The 15,319-nt window shown below is 50.1% G+C and overlaps 1 protein-coding gene across 1 annotated transcript in view; it reads right to left on the bottom strand.

Annotated features, from left to right (window-relative positions):
• Positions 1-15,319, bottom strand: part of PTH1R (parathyroid hormone 1 receptor) — a 165,034-nt gene that overhangs the window by 97,280 nt on the left and 52,435 nt on the right. The window lies entirely within an intron of this gene.

A 15,319-nucleotide genomic window follows, 5' to 3' on the forward strand; every position in this document is an offset into this window, starting at 1 on the left:
TAGGGCCCACGGTGATCATCTACTCTGAGCTCCTATGCAAGGCAGGCCAGAGAAGTGCCCCAGAGAATTCCCGTGTGAACTAGAGCATGTCTTTGGGGGGGAAATGCCAATCTTGATTTAAAATGGCCACCGATGGACAATCCACCACGTCCCTTGGTCTAATGGTCGCATAACCTCACTGTTAAAAATGTACGACTTATTTCCAGTCTCAATTTGTCTAGCCTCAGCTTCCAGCCACTGGACCTCGTTAGATCTTTGCCTGCTCCACTGAAGATACCCATATCAAATTCCTGTCCCCCAGGAAGTTTTCACGTCGGCCTCCCATTATTTCATATTTCAGTTATCTGCGCAAGGCGGCAATGGGTTTGAGATCAGGGGTGTGCGCAGGAATAAAAACAGGACCCTGTTTGGAGGGGAACATTCTGTACCCCGGCCCTGGGGCAGGTGGAGCTTGTTCCCCTCCCCGCCATGACCCCAGGGCCAGAGCAGCTGTCAGCTCCCACCACAGCCCTGGGGGCCGGGGGAGTTCTGTGCCCCCATTGATTATTGGGGGACCTGTGCCCTTACTTGCTCCCCTGGTTTGAGATGGAAGGCCTCTCGCTCCCCTGCCTGATTTCCTCGCCGTGACATCAGGGTAGCAAAGTGCCGATATTCTTCCCGCCGTGCTTTTCTTTCTGTCTTTTTTTTCTTTAATTTGTTTTCCTAGGAGGCAGGCGGCCAAGTGGATTGAATTTCAGCAACACCATGTTCTGAAACACTCGACGCAGGCAAACATGCTAAGCTCTCAGGTGCTGGCACGGCCCCGCTGAGAAGAATGCAAGGCTCTATCCAGCCGAGCGGCTGGTCCAGAGGGGGCTTGGGGAGGGACGTGCACAAACTCCAGGCAGGAGCTGGACGCACGGCCCCAGCGCCGCTAGACAGCACACACCTTATCTGGGTGGGGATCTGTGCCAGCATCACCAACAAAAAACACTCAGAGGCTTAGCGGGGCTCGGAAAACTCAGACATCAGCGGTTGCATCATCTCTGGCTGGGAGCTTGTCACCGCTCCTTTGATGAGCAGGGTTGGGGCCAAATACTTAGCAGGTGTCGCCCCATTGACTTCAATAGGGGTAGGCTGGGTTACACCCGCCGTGGAGCTGGTCCAAGTTTGGAATGATTAAAGAGAGGTGAAATGCAAGCGCTCGCACTCTGGTGGAGGGAATTCCACGCTGCTTCCTGAAATGTCCCTGTGGTTTCAAATGGAACCAGCCTTGTTCTAGATTTCCTGTCTCAAACCGGGGCAGGGTGTTGCACGGTGCCGTTCTAACAGCGGCTGTCACCCCAGAGCTGACTGCATTTCAGTGTCGTGTGAAGTAGAGCAGCAAGCCAGATGTATGCGGAGCAGGGCCTGTGCATGGTGCTGTGTACATTCAAAGAGGAGTCCTGGGGAAAAAATGATGGCTAGGAAGGACTTCTGCACTTTTCAGCAGTGACTGCCCCTCTCTGCTCTGCTGTTTGCATCACTATTGGGACACCTGCCCTTGTTTTTTTCCTTGATTTCGCCCCTGCTCCGATACCAGCACCATGCATTGCAGCTATTGGTTGCAACCACCAGGAGGCAGATTTTCACACAGACCAGTAACACCAATACAGGCAGTGAATCTGAACACATGTCCCTTATTATCTCTGCACACATGGCTGAAATTAACCAGTTTCTCAGGTGCCTGCTACCCGTCTGGCTATACCTCTCCCATAGGCAGAACACTGTTTGCTAACTCAAGCAACCTTCTTCACCCATGCAGGCAAAACAAACATTTCTCACCTCTGGCTCAAATAAATGCCCCAGATATGACATACAAAATAGATATGATGGGCTAGATCCATCCCTGGTGTAACTCTACTGAAGCCAATGGAGTTATACCAGGAATAAATCTAGCTCAACATGTATCAAATTGGCTGGGCTAAATGTCACAGGCAATTTACTGTAAGAATTAAGACTTCATGGTTGTGATCTTGCAGTACACCTGTTGGAAATTGATTCTAGCAGCAGAGTTAGAACTCTGATCCTAGGCTCCAAAGGCACAGAACCCTACCACCCAAACGACAGAAGAATCTCTCCTGGCAGTACAGGGTGTATGACACACAGTTGAGCAGTTCTGATTCCTTCCAGTAGAAGGCAGTCCTACACAGACGCTCGCCAGCGTGTGAAATGCAAATCCATAGATTAACTACTTTAATACCAGCATGTTGCTTGTGTTTAAGGCCAACTAAACTACAGAATGTAATTACAAGTGCATCCTCCCCGAATAACTACTACAAATAAAACACAATAAAACTTTCCTAGGTAAGGTTGCTACATGCGTAACAGGCCTGACACAAAACCAGAAAAAGCAAGGAACTGAGAACTCAAGCCAGTAAATGGCGTATGCCTTCTACTCTTTCCCCCAAAGCACACACCGACCTAGCCATTCGCCCGAGTTACTGTACACCACGGATCACGCTCCACAACCTTAACTCTGCCCCCCAGGGATGCCAGCTTTTCCAAACTACCTGCCCTGAACAACCAAGAGTGGCCCTTCTGCACACTACTGCCTTTACCACACTGCCTCTGCCAATGTTAAGAATTGGTGTCAATGGTGGGTGAAGGGATCCTGCAGAACGTTGGCATCTCTTTGGCGTCATCAAGTGTCCCTTTGCTCTTGTGAAAAACAACGAGGAGTCCAATGGCACTTTAAAGACTAACAGATTTATTTGGGCATAAGCTTTCATGGGTAAAAAACCCACTTCTTCAGATGCATGGAGTGAAAATTACAGATACAGGCATAAATATGTTCCTGTGTTTTGTGTTAGCCTATGGGTGGGCCTTCATCATGATGAACAATTTGATTTAGTTCCCACTGCAGATGAAATAATCCCTGTCTGTGTACATTTTTGTTTAGAGCTGGGTGGGAACTTCTGGATGAAACTTGTTTTTGTCAAAAAAAATTCTGATCCGTTGAAACCGGTCATAGAATCATAGAATTTCAGGGTTGGAAGGGACCTCAGGAGGTATCTAGTCCAACCCCCTGCTCAAAGCAGGGCCAATTCCCAACAATTCATGAAGCAAGCTCCAGTTTCGGAGAATCTCCCGCCTTGAACATTTTTGAAGGGGAAAAAACAATGCTCAAAATTGCTGAATGGTCCCATTTTGACTTTTTCTAAATAAAAGTTTACAGGGTTTTTTTTCCCTGCAAAATGACTTTTTCTTTAGAAATTTAACTCTGTTTATACTGAAAACAAAAGTTTTAAGAAAGAAAAAAAGATCGCAGTGGGAATGAAGCATTTCAAAACGAGCTAAATGAAACATGTTGCTTGATCGACTGAGGGTGTTTTAGGTTTCTTGGTTCAGAATCATTTTTTGAGATTTTGACTCTTTGTTACATTTTGTTTGTTTGTTTGTTTGTTTTTGAAATCTAGAAGATTCTTGCAGGACGGGAAAACAGCTCTGTGCCCAGCCCTATATTTACCGACAGCAGACAGGCAAAGCAAGAACGCTCCAGCACTGCTGGGCTTGTTAGCATCTTTTCCTAATTCATTGCGAGTAGCCCCGTTGAAATCAATACTCTGTGGAGTAAGGCTGCACTCAGGTCCATGAGAACAAGTGGCGGAACATAACCCTGCAACAGGAGGAAATAAACGTACTTGTCCGTTCAGCGGAGAGCACAAAGGCCAGATTCTGATCCCCTTCCTGACACCAAGTAGTCTCTTACTCTGAGAACTCTTCTGGTTTTTTCAGCGGGGTGACTCATGGCGGAAAGGCACTGATCAGCGTGAGGAAGCATATCAGATTCAACAGAGGCCTCTGAAGACCTTCTGCAGCCTTACGCAAAACTTGTGTGCTGCTCACTCCCCCCACCACACCATTCAAATTTGGCCCGGCCTCCCCTCTATCATGACAGAAGGGAGGCTGGGTCAAATCTGAGTGAGTGGCATTGTGTCCTGGTGCATGGGGCTGCAACACCACTCAAATTTGTCTTGGCCACCATGCCATCATGACAGAGGGACAGTTGGGCCAGATCTGCCACCCTAGCTGCCTAGTTTGCCTATAGCTAGAGCAACCCCCTGCGATTGACTGTCAGCTTTTCAGGGGCAGGGACAGTCATTTATGATGCGTTTGTACAGTGCCTAGCGCAATGCGGGCCCTTTAGGGGCTGCTGCAATATAACCAGCGATCGCGACAACACATCTTTCTATTGATGGTACTTATCTAACCCCCATCACCGCAGTGTCTGAGAGCCTCACAGCTTCAATGAACATCTCCTCCCCACCTCCCTGTGAAGGAGGGGAGAGCTCCTATCTCCATTGTACAAATGGGGGAGCACAGGAGGAGGGAGGGACTTGCCCCACTTTACAGGGGATTGTCTGTGGTGGAGCAAGAACTGAACCTGGGTTTCCCCACAGCCCAGTGCTCTAACCAGTCACCCCTCCTCCCTCTCAACCTGATTGTGACCTACAATGAGATGGGGACAAAAATGATTTGTACTGGAACCCGTGAGCTTCGTTCCTTTGATGTGCAGGACTCTGTCACCTCAGTGCCAGGATTCGAGATGCCATCAAAAGAAGAGTAACATGTTTCCTTCATTACTATCTTGATCTAGAACTGAACTGGTGACTTGAGTTGAAAGATACAGATAGTCCATTACCAGCTGCCTCCACCAACCCTCACCCACCAGGATCCTCTTAACAACAGATGAGTGCCCCCAGGGCAGGCTAAATTCTCTGTTTCCTTTTTGGCATGTCTGATACTAATCCTCTAGCTATTCTGGCAGTGAGGTCAGATCCCTGGTGGAAAGAAATCGCTGACAATGCAAAGACCTTTTTGAATTCATGAATCAAACGAAAGTCTCAAGGCTAGACATGGGAGGCACAGCTGCTTCTGTACCTCCCAACGCAGCCCGCAGGTGGATGTCAGTCCAGCACCGGAGTGTCAGACTGTCTCAATCTTTTATTATCTCCCAGACACAGAATACAATAATACTGAACTGTAGCCTCATCGGCTTCTCTCCCACACACCAGCTGGAGGCACCAGCTCTCAGCCAGTCCTTCTCAGTATTGCTGTAACTCTGGACTAACTCCATTGGAATCAATTGATTTCCATCGAGGTGACTCAGAGCTGAATTTGACTCGTGTGATTTGATTCTGACTTCAGCCAGGGCTGGATTATTGCACAGGCCTTAGGTCCCAGTTCCTGGAGCCACATGACAGCATCAGAAAATCCGCCTTTGCTTCAAAACAGAACAATGTTTCTAGCTTTCACGGTTGCAAAGAAAATGCTTGAAAACACGACTCGAGTGCAGCCAATTCGGCAGGGTGTGCCTGAGTCTGCAGAGAGCCTGAAACAGTAACTACGAGAGAGAAGTGAAATGCCCCATTCATGTTACTGGATTGTTAACCCTGAAATCTGCAGCTTTGGGGATCCCCCAGGACAACTTCCCAAAAGAGGATGCCTGTATGTGTTGGAAGTCCATAGAGCTCTGCTGGGGGCTGGGGGGTCCCGACTGTCCCCCCAAGAAAATGTGGGACCAAGGGGCAGGAGAAGCAAAGCCATGGTGAATGGGCGTGGCCATGGCTTGGAGGCGGGGCTTTTGGGTGTGCGTAACGGCCCTGGATTGCCTTAATCCAGCTCCAGGCCATACTCCGAATTGCCATCAGTGCAAGCAAAAGCTGAACCAGGCACCTTGTCCACAGGCAGGTCCGCCTGGGAAGGGTGTGCCAAAGGACTTGGGGAGACGGAGGGGGGCTGGCAGAGGGAGACTGTCCCAAGCACCAAGGGAGGCGTGAAGAGGAGCGCAAAGCCAAGCGTGGGGGAAGGGGAGAGGGCACAGAGGAGTGACAGCGAGGGAAGGTCTGGCTAACGAAACCAGCGACGTTATCTCAGGCAGCACCCCCAAGCCAAGGGCTCTCTTTCTCCCCAATTGGTTTCAGATTTTACGAAGATTTGTAGCTATGGTCCAAATTGGTGAGATATTAGAACCCTAACACCAAATCCATCCGAGCCAGGCCTTGTTCCAGAGCAAGTCGGTTTACACCTAGGTGCAGGTAGAGGTAAGCACTATGCCTTCCCCTCTGCACCGAGCGGCTGTGAGTCTCACGCTCACTCCTTCACACAGAGCTATGTGGTGTGATGGAGAAGGGATGTGTCAGTGGAGACTTGGGTAAGGAGGTGGTTAGCTTCGTGTTCCCACAGGAGAATAGCCTACTACTGCTGCTCACTAAAGAAGCTATTCCTTTAGCCCGAGTGGTAGAGGCCTGCACTTTGGCACAGATATGATCTCAGATTCAGTCTCTGCTTCGGAGCCCATTACATTTCCAGGGCTGTGATTAGCGCTGAGGTCTGTGGAGCTCATAGGTAAGGCGCCTCCCCACCAGGAGCGGCTCTAGGTATTTTGCCGCCCCAAGCACGGCAGGCAGGAGGTCCGTCTGCGGGAGGTCCGCCGAAGCTGTGGCGACCAGCAGAGCGCCCCCCGTGGCTTGCCACCCCAGGCACGCACTTGGCGTGCTAGTGCCTGGAGCCGCCCCTGCTCCCCACTGACAGCTGAGCTGGTCTTTCCCCATTTGGAAGTCACCCTTTGCATATGGTGCCTTCTCCATCACTTGGAGCCTTTAAAACAAGATTTGGATGCCTTTCTAAAAGTTACGCTCTAGCTCAACCATAAGATATGGGCTTCCCACAGGAATCAATGGGTTAAATTCTATAGCCTGTGTTGTGCATGCCAGAAAAACCCACAGGCCAGGCTGCGTGAAATCCAGTTTCTTTGAACTCTAGTGGGATGAGGCCTGTCAAGGGGTCACTTGAGCCCAGCACCCCTCAGAGCAAGTTTACTTCAGGTTTTACAGAAAACTAGTTAATGCTGAACTCAAAATAGCCATATGGGCTTTACAGTCCATAACAAAAACACTAGTCCTTCGTGTGGACCAAGGCAAATACTGTCTAGGTTAGGATGCTGACTAGGCCAAGTTTCTTGGGTTAGGGTAGGGACAGCAAGCCTTGCCTGTCATGGCTTCACCCAGAACTGGCCTCTAGTAGAAGTGGTCAGCCTTTTTATCTGGCCTGATGGGCCCTGATTGGCCTCTGCCTGCTCCCAGCCCTTCTAGGTGCTGGAGGACGAACTCTCACTGGTTCTGTCTGCAGCTGATCATGGGAGGCCTCTGTAGGCAACCCCTGGAGGTCTTAACTCACTGCTCTTCCCTTCCAGCAGGACACTTCTTAAGACTGGGTGTACCAAGGCGGGAGGGCCTCCACCAGTGGTCAGCAAACGCCTGGTACACCCCGTCAAAAGGCCCCACTGCTCTGCTCAGTATAAGCAAACACAAGCCAGTCTTCAGGTGTGGGGAAAGTGTCTTAATTCCACCCAGTCCCTTTTAACCTGCCATGATCTCTTCCAAACCCCAGGCCAGAAATCAGGGCTAGCTCCTTCGTCCCGATCTGGGGCAGGATGGAGATTTGGGGCCTGATGGGAACTCCAGATAGATGGTGAGCAATGGCCTCAGAACGGGAGCCGGGCAGCACAATGGACGTATTCTCTGCAGATCTGGAGTGCACAGCATCATTAATAGCAAACGAGGAGCTGACTTGCTGCCAGCGTTCCTAGCCGGTGCCAGGAAAGCAGCTCTGAGTACACAGCGAGTTGGCTCTTCTCCTGTCATTACATTAAATGCGCTTTCCAGCTCGCTCGGACCACGCTCTGGAGCAATAACCTCATCGTCCTCGTTGTCCAAGCGAGGGCTTTCTGACCGTGCAAGAATCGGGGCCAAGAGCGATGCAATATACTCGGTGGGTGATCGGCCACCAGCCACAGGCTTCTACCCCAGCAGAGTCCTCATGCAAAGACCAGGTCTTTCCTTTTCAGCTGCTGCTGGGGGAGCATTTGGCCAGTCATAGGCTGGAGGGATCAGGAGGTGACTTCTCTGCATAGGGAAGCAGCGTGACCTAGTGGATAGGGGACTAGCTGGGGCTTTAAGAGATTTGGGTTCGGTTCCTGGCTCTGCTGTGTGACTTGGGGCAAATCCCTTCTCATCTCTGCTCCCCTGCATAAAATGTTCCCCAATCTTTGAGATCTGCTAGATAAAAGCTAAGGATTCGTGAGGGTTTTACACAGTGCTTAAGGTAACATAGGTTAGGGTCAAGTCACGGGAGCACTGCTTAAGACCTTAGCTCCCCTCAGCATCCCCTGGGGCAAGGACACAAGACGGGGGACAGAAGGGTGTAGGAACAACAAAAGAGAAAGCAGCTACTCCCGACAACGGTCTGCGGCGTCACCTCCGCATGCCCCTGCTACACAATTGATACCAGCAACGGCGGAAAGGGACAGATAGTTCATTTAGGATGCAAAGGAAGTCTCGTTATGCGGCTCTGCTGAAATTCAGGAACCCCAGATTGTCTTCCTGCTCGTCGCAGATACGACTGGACCAGTGGCTTCTTCCATTGCGGCTTCTGAGCTAAAATGCCTCTCTTGTTTATTTGGTTAAGCTGGTGGGGTGCAGAGGCCACAGCCTGTCATTCTGACCAATACTGTCTCCTTGTACTCCCCCATCTGTTTATATCCACCTTTTGTCTCTTGTCTAATACTTACAATGTAAAGTGTTCCGGGGCAAAGACCATCTTTCTGTTCTGGACTCCATCATCATCATCATTTTCTAAAACTTCAGAACTCATGCAGTGCCTGAGCCTTATTATCAGACCCTCTTGGCCCTTAAGAGCAGGAAAGAAAAACGTCCAGGCCCCCCAGTTCTTTGCTCACCTGGATCCATAGGAACATGGCCAGTGTCACAAATTCTGGGTTCCGTTCCCAGCTCTGCCAAGGACTTCTTGGGTGGCCTTGGGCAAGACCCTTAAACTGCTCTCTGCCTCAGTTTCCCGGTCAGTGGGAATAACAACACGTCGCAGGGGTGTAGGGAGGGTGATATTATGAAGGTGACTGGCATCCATAGATGGAAGGCGCTAGAGAAGGGCAAACACTGGCGCAGAAGGGTGGGTAAAGCACTGAATGGGACTTTGGAGCCCTGGGTTGAATGCCTGGCCATGCCAAGGACTGCCTGTGTGGTATTGGTGCTGCACCTAGCCGGACGGGGCTCTGATCCTGACTGAGGCCCTTGGGTGCTATCATGAGGCAAACACCAACCCTCTGACCTGAGTGCCCATGTCAGAAAAATTACTTCCACTTGGGCAGCAGCCAGGAAAGGTTTGGTTCAGGTTTGGGGGGGCCGGGGGTGGGGAGGAGCTGGGGAAGAAGTTATTTTCTGTTAGTCAGACTGGTTAGCCCAGGCCTAGCGGTAATGACCAACTGACGCCACTTTGCGGGTGTTTCTGAAAGAGGCTACTGGGGGCCTTTCCATGCCTAACAGCGAGGCTGGTCGTCTGGGCGGCTGAGATTTGGTTAGCCCTGGGCCTCTGAAGGTAGCAGGAAGCCTCAGCTTCCATGAACTTTCGAATAAATAGACTAGCGCAAGGAGCAGGGGAGGTAAAACGTGGCTTTGCTGATCTGGGAGTAGAGATTCAGAGCCTGATTCAAAGCACTGGGAGTCAGCGTTTGGCTTTCAGGACTTCTAAGGCGCTACACAATTCCGAACGACAAGGTCTGAATAGGGGGCCGGGAACGGGAAGTCCCTTCCAATCCCATGTCCTGTAACCAGGAAACAAGCAGGAACCCCTTAAGAATTTCAGGTATATAAGGGAGCATCTACCGTGGAAACCACTGATTTACTGACTACCGTATATCGACAGGGAGTTGGATATGTCTCTCTTCACCATGCTTGAGTCGGCCCAAGGGAGACACTGGGATACAGCTCCACAACACAGTCCCTTCCTCTTGGGTGAGATGAGACATGACACCTGCTAGCGGCTATTCCTGGAAAGCAGTGCCCGGTGCCCAGTAATACGACAGCTGTCCATGAAAGCCAGGCAGCTCTCAAGTGCATTAACCCAGTTCTTTCCAGACTCCAAACTGCTCAAATGCTTTTGTTTAGGTAGGGAAAATTGCCAGGGCTCTGGGAGAGGAAGCAGCGATCAACATAGCCCTGATCAACGGCACAGCGCATGGCATAAACAACCCTCACCCCAACCCATTCGAGATGGAGCATCTTCTCCTTTTCTCCCCCAGCTCTGTAGACCTTTGGCAAAGACTCACATTGGTGGGGTCGGCTTTTCCAGCCAGCGTTCCGCAGTAGCAGTAACAACAAAGAATCCTCCCCATAATTAAGAAGCATGATGGCACCACCAAATGTAGATGATTACGAGTCTACTACCAGTGACTATCAAAACTTGCTCCTCAACAGCTAATGCCGTTATTCTTTGAGTTCTGGTGGCTAGAGCTTGTTTTGGGGGGGTACTGAAGGAGCTGGATTCTACCCCCACCAGCCTCCAAAGTGTCTTACCTCAAGCGTATTACACACAGATAGCACCACCCAGATAAGACAACAGGAAAAAAGTCATCTAAGCAAGCTGCAGCAGCTGCTCACAGCACAGGCGTTGCACACAGCCTACAGATCCAAACTCAGATTAAATACCCTGTCCTCTGTGCGACGCCAGACACATCCACAGGCGCAGAGCCCCATGCTGATGCTCATCCCGTGTGTTACAATGCAGAAATCAATGAATCTTGCTGTAACTAAACACTGGTCCCATATCAGAAATCAGCTGTTTCATGTGCTCTCTGGTGAACTCAGGTTTTTACACTGACCTGGACATTTTTACCCCGGCTCTTAAGGGTCACGAGGGTCTGACAATGATAAGGCTCAGACATTGCATGAGTTTTGAAGTTTTAGAAAATGATGATGATGATTTATTTACTTATTTGTATTGAGGTCGTACTTAGAAGCACCAGTCCTGGACCAGACCCCCCGGCGCTAGGAGCTGTACAAATCCAGAACAGAAAGACCATCTTTGCCCCGGAACACTTTACATTGTAAGTATTAGACAAGAGACAAAAGGTGGATACAAACAGATGGGGGAGTACAAGGAGACAGTAGTGGTCAGAATCACAGGCAGTGGCCTCTTCACCCCACCAAGCTTTTTGCAGGCAACACAGCACAGGAGAATTTTAAGGAGGGATCTGCAGGAGACCAATGAGGTGGCAAACAAATTTCAGCCAGTGGGGTTTTTAAATGCTGTTCACTTCTGGTTTTCCTTTGAGTATTTGCTAGGGGGGGTGTGACCGGTCATTTAAGTCACATGCCTGGATGCTGCCCCATGACTGGACGACGGAAACATTTTAAGCAAGGGAATGATGATGAATTACAAATTTCTTTTTGTGTTGCTTGCCCAGCTCGAGCTATGAACACTTGGGTTCATAACCCCTCCCGCATGTCGTCCGTGGCTATATTCCACACTCAGCCTGCCTACACTTTCTGTAGTTACCACTGGGTATCGCCGCAGCTTTCAACCTTTCCAGACGACTGTCCCCCTCTCAGGTGTCTGATTTGTTCTGCGTACCCCCAAGTTTCACCTCACTTAAAAACGACTTGCTCACAAAATCAGACATAAAAATTCAAAAGTGTCCCAGCCACGCTATTCCAGAGAAATTGCTGACTTTCTCATTTTTACCATATACACCTCTACCTCGATATAATGCAACCCGATACAACACAAATTCGGATATAACGCGGTAAAGCAGCGCTCCGGGAGGGCAGGGCTGTGCACTCCAGTGGATCAAAGCAAGTTCGATATAACGCGGTTTCACCTATAACGCTGTAAGATTTTTTGGTGCCCGAGGACAGCGTTATATCGGGGTGGAAGTGTAATTATCAAATAAATCAATTGGAATATAACTATTGTATTTACATTTCAGTATGTAGTATATAGAGCAGTATAAACAGGTGATTGTAGAAATTTTAGTTTGCACTGACTTTGCTCGTGCTTTTTATGTAGCCTGTAGTAAAACTAGGCAAATACCTAGATGAGTTGATGTACCCCCGGGAAGAGCTCTGTGTGCACCCAGGGTTACATGTACCCCTAGCTGAGATATAACCGGGGTATAGTATTTTTATGTTCTTGCAGGTGCAGGAGCTGGGCCAGGCACTGATGTCACATTCCACCCCGGGGGTGGGTGGGGCAGGGCACATTTTACTAGTGGAAGGCGTGACTCCCCATATATGCAGTTTATAAATTAGTGTGTCGGATGCTTCGGGAGCTGTAGGAAGGTGAAGTCCACATCCTGCTCCTTTCTCAGCACACACACAAAGGATATTGTCCAAACTCACCCTGTCTACTTGCCTTTCCTCTAGCCGGCACTCGCAAACATAAACCTCAACATCCAAGTTCCTTCCTGCTGGTTAGGATCCCTTCCCATGAGATCTCCTGGCCTTCCCGCTCGCTTTCTTGGGGTTAAAAGGTTCCCTAGAAATGCAAGAAAGGTGGCCTAGAAATGCAATTCTAGCTTGCAGACCTCTAATCCTGCCCAGGTTCTCTCACCCTGTGCGTCTGAGCCCAGGTGCAGAGCTCAGGCACTGCTGCCTCTCTGAGACATTCCTGAAGGGCTTAACACCCTCTCACCTGACTGCCAACAGCCTGGGCTTTCCGGCTTGTGAATCAGGTGGAAGCCGTGCAGCTGTGATGGGGAGGAGGGGGGGGCGTCGGCGCCGAGCCGCTGTAGGCCCGCAGCCATCCAGCCTATTTTTATTGAACAGAGTCCTAAATCAGGGACTAAGCAACGCCGCGGGCTGTGTAACTGTCTTTATTGGGCTAGAACGCGGCCCTGTTTATTTGGCGGTAATAATTTGTGACTGTCAGGCAGTTGGCTGGCTCGCTGCCCTGCGGGAAGAGGGCCTCTCCTCTCACCGTTATGGGGCCGAAAATCATTTTGGCAGCTTGTCAGACGAATTAAAGATGGCTGCCAAGATGGGGTGGCCCAGGGGACTGGGCGAGGTGAGATGGAGCCACCCCTCTCCAGGCCATTGCTTCACACTCGACTGCGGTTATGAAGAGCCATTACCGCTTCGGGGTTGTTCACTGCCCATCAGAGATGAGGAACACAGGCATTGCTGGAATGGATCAGACCTGAGCTCCGCCTAGGTCTGTGGTCCATCTCCCACAGTAGCCAGTACCAGCTGCTCCAGAGGAAGGTGAAAGAAACCCTGTCGGGGGATAATCTGTTTCCAGGCCAGGTCTGCTAATCTGTAATAATTAGCGGTTGGTTTACGCACAGAAGCACGATGTTTTATAGCCCCTCACAAACTCGATTTTTCCCTTAGTGTTCATTTCTAACTCTGGATAGTCCTGTTGTTCATATAAATGTCCAGTCCCTCGCTGAATCTTGCTACGTTCTTGGCTTTAACAACCGCCTGTGGCAATGAGTTCCACAACTGAATTATGCACAAGGTAGAAAAAGTATTTTCTTTTATCCCTTTGGAATTTGCCTCCTTTCAGTTTCACGGCCTCGCTGGGAATGTAGGTCAGAGCCTGGGCTGGACTGACCGAGGGGCTCAGACCTGGCTGCCAATTCCCTGGGCAATCTTTGCAGCGGAGACTCACCCCAGCTGAGCACCCTTTCCTAGCCTCAGCTTTGATTATATCCAGAAATGGAGACAAGGAGATGATGGGGGAGGGGGGGCTCTTGCTAATAGCCCCTAGATCTGAATGGCAGGAGGCAGCAGTTTTAGAAATTGATCCCCCCAGAAAGCCCAGTCCAGAGCATAGGGTGCTGCTGTACCTGCTCCTGCAGAAACAGGCACCAGAGCAAGCGATTCGCTAGCGGCGACCTCATTCATACAGCGAAACAGCTGGAGGCGGTGAGGTCGAGGGCCAAACACACGGGGCTAGGAGCCAGCCTCCCTGGGCTCTCCACCCAGTGCTGACAGTGACTTTCCGCCAGACCTTAGGTTCACAGAGTCTCAGGCCAGAAGCACCCCTGCGATCTAGTCTGAACCCCTCCACTGCCACCCTGATATTTTCCGGGGTTTCACTGCAAACCCCCCTCCCCACATTTTCTAAACTTTTTTTCACGCACACGTCTGTTGCATCAAAAAGCCACTTCCTATTGGCAAAAAAAAGTTACCCCAGAGATTTTCTGACCAGATCTGACAGTGTGTCTCACTCCCTCCGACGGGTGCTGCAAAGATTAAATATGGGTTTGTACAGCAAAGCACAGTGAGAGTCACATGAAAAATGCTGCTGATTATTATTCACACCCAGCTGCCTCTTAGATCCTAGTTTTCCTTCTGCCACCTTGGCGTCCCACTGCTCAGTCTCCCAAGATCCGCAAACCTGCTAATCCCTGACTGAAGAGGGGTTTTGGTCATCATAGTTCAAATGCATTAGGAGAACTAGTTCCATGTGCGAAGTTGGGATCAACTGGATAATTAGCAGATTGTTTTTTCATGTACAAACGCTGTACATGAGAACATCAGAAATGATTAGGGATGGGGCAGAGAAAATGTCATATCAGAAGGCAGGGGCGGCATAGGGGATTCAGGGAAGAACTTTCATTCTTTTAACCAACAACTGCACAAATATAGCAAATAATTCCCAGAATCCTTTGTGGCCTTAAAGAAATACAGTCACGTAAATACGTGTATTTTTGCACCGTGACTGGTTAAGGGCCCAACCTTGCATGGTGATAGGTGCACTTAACTCCCATCAGAGTCAAGATCAGGCCCTAAGTTATTGTGCTTTAAACTAGATTAACGCATGTGCCCAGGTTCATCCCAGAGCAGCGTGGGAATGAGTCTGTAGCACGGAAGGAGCTTTCCCTCACCCTTTCCATCCGACTGAACCCTCTAATCAATAGGGCCCGCACTCACCACTGGGTGGCACTTAGCCCATACGCTCCTTGCCCTCTTTCCACACCAAACCAGCTTCTCTGACAACACCCGTCATTGTGGTTCCGCGGCGGCCATCCCAGCACTGAGGTTGGACAACCAAGGATCTCAGAGGCACCCAGAGAGACGTTGGCGCTGCTTCCCCTAGCACAGAGTACATGTCACCGAGACATCAGGAGGTTTCTAAGCTCTGGGGTGGGCTGATGTCCAGCTCTTGGAAGAAGAAAGTCCCTCTGGCTTTGCCAGCATTCATACAAGCCATGCAAGGGCTGAAATAGAATTGCCCTAATTGAATCAGACTGTTTCCCATTTCTCTACAGCTCGGGGACATTTGCCTTTTACCTACACTAGCGCTCTTGCCTCCTAACTGATTTGCCATTTTGCTTTTTTAATGATGATTTACCTCTGGTTTTCCTCCCTGGAGTCCTAGAGCCGAACTCCACCGCTGCGTTTGCACAGAGCAACCCACCCAAGTGCATTTGACTCACCCGGGGAAAAAAAATTCTACTATCCACAAAGCATCACAGTGCTTAATACGGTGGCAG

Source organism: Mauremys reevesii, linkage group 2 (assembly GCF_016161935.1).
Source record: "Mauremys reevesii isolate NIE-2019 linkage group 2, ASM1616193v1, whole genome shotgun sequence".
Classification (NCBI taxonomy): Eukaryota; Metazoa; Chordata; order Testudines; family Geoemydidae; genus Mauremys; species Mauremys reevesii.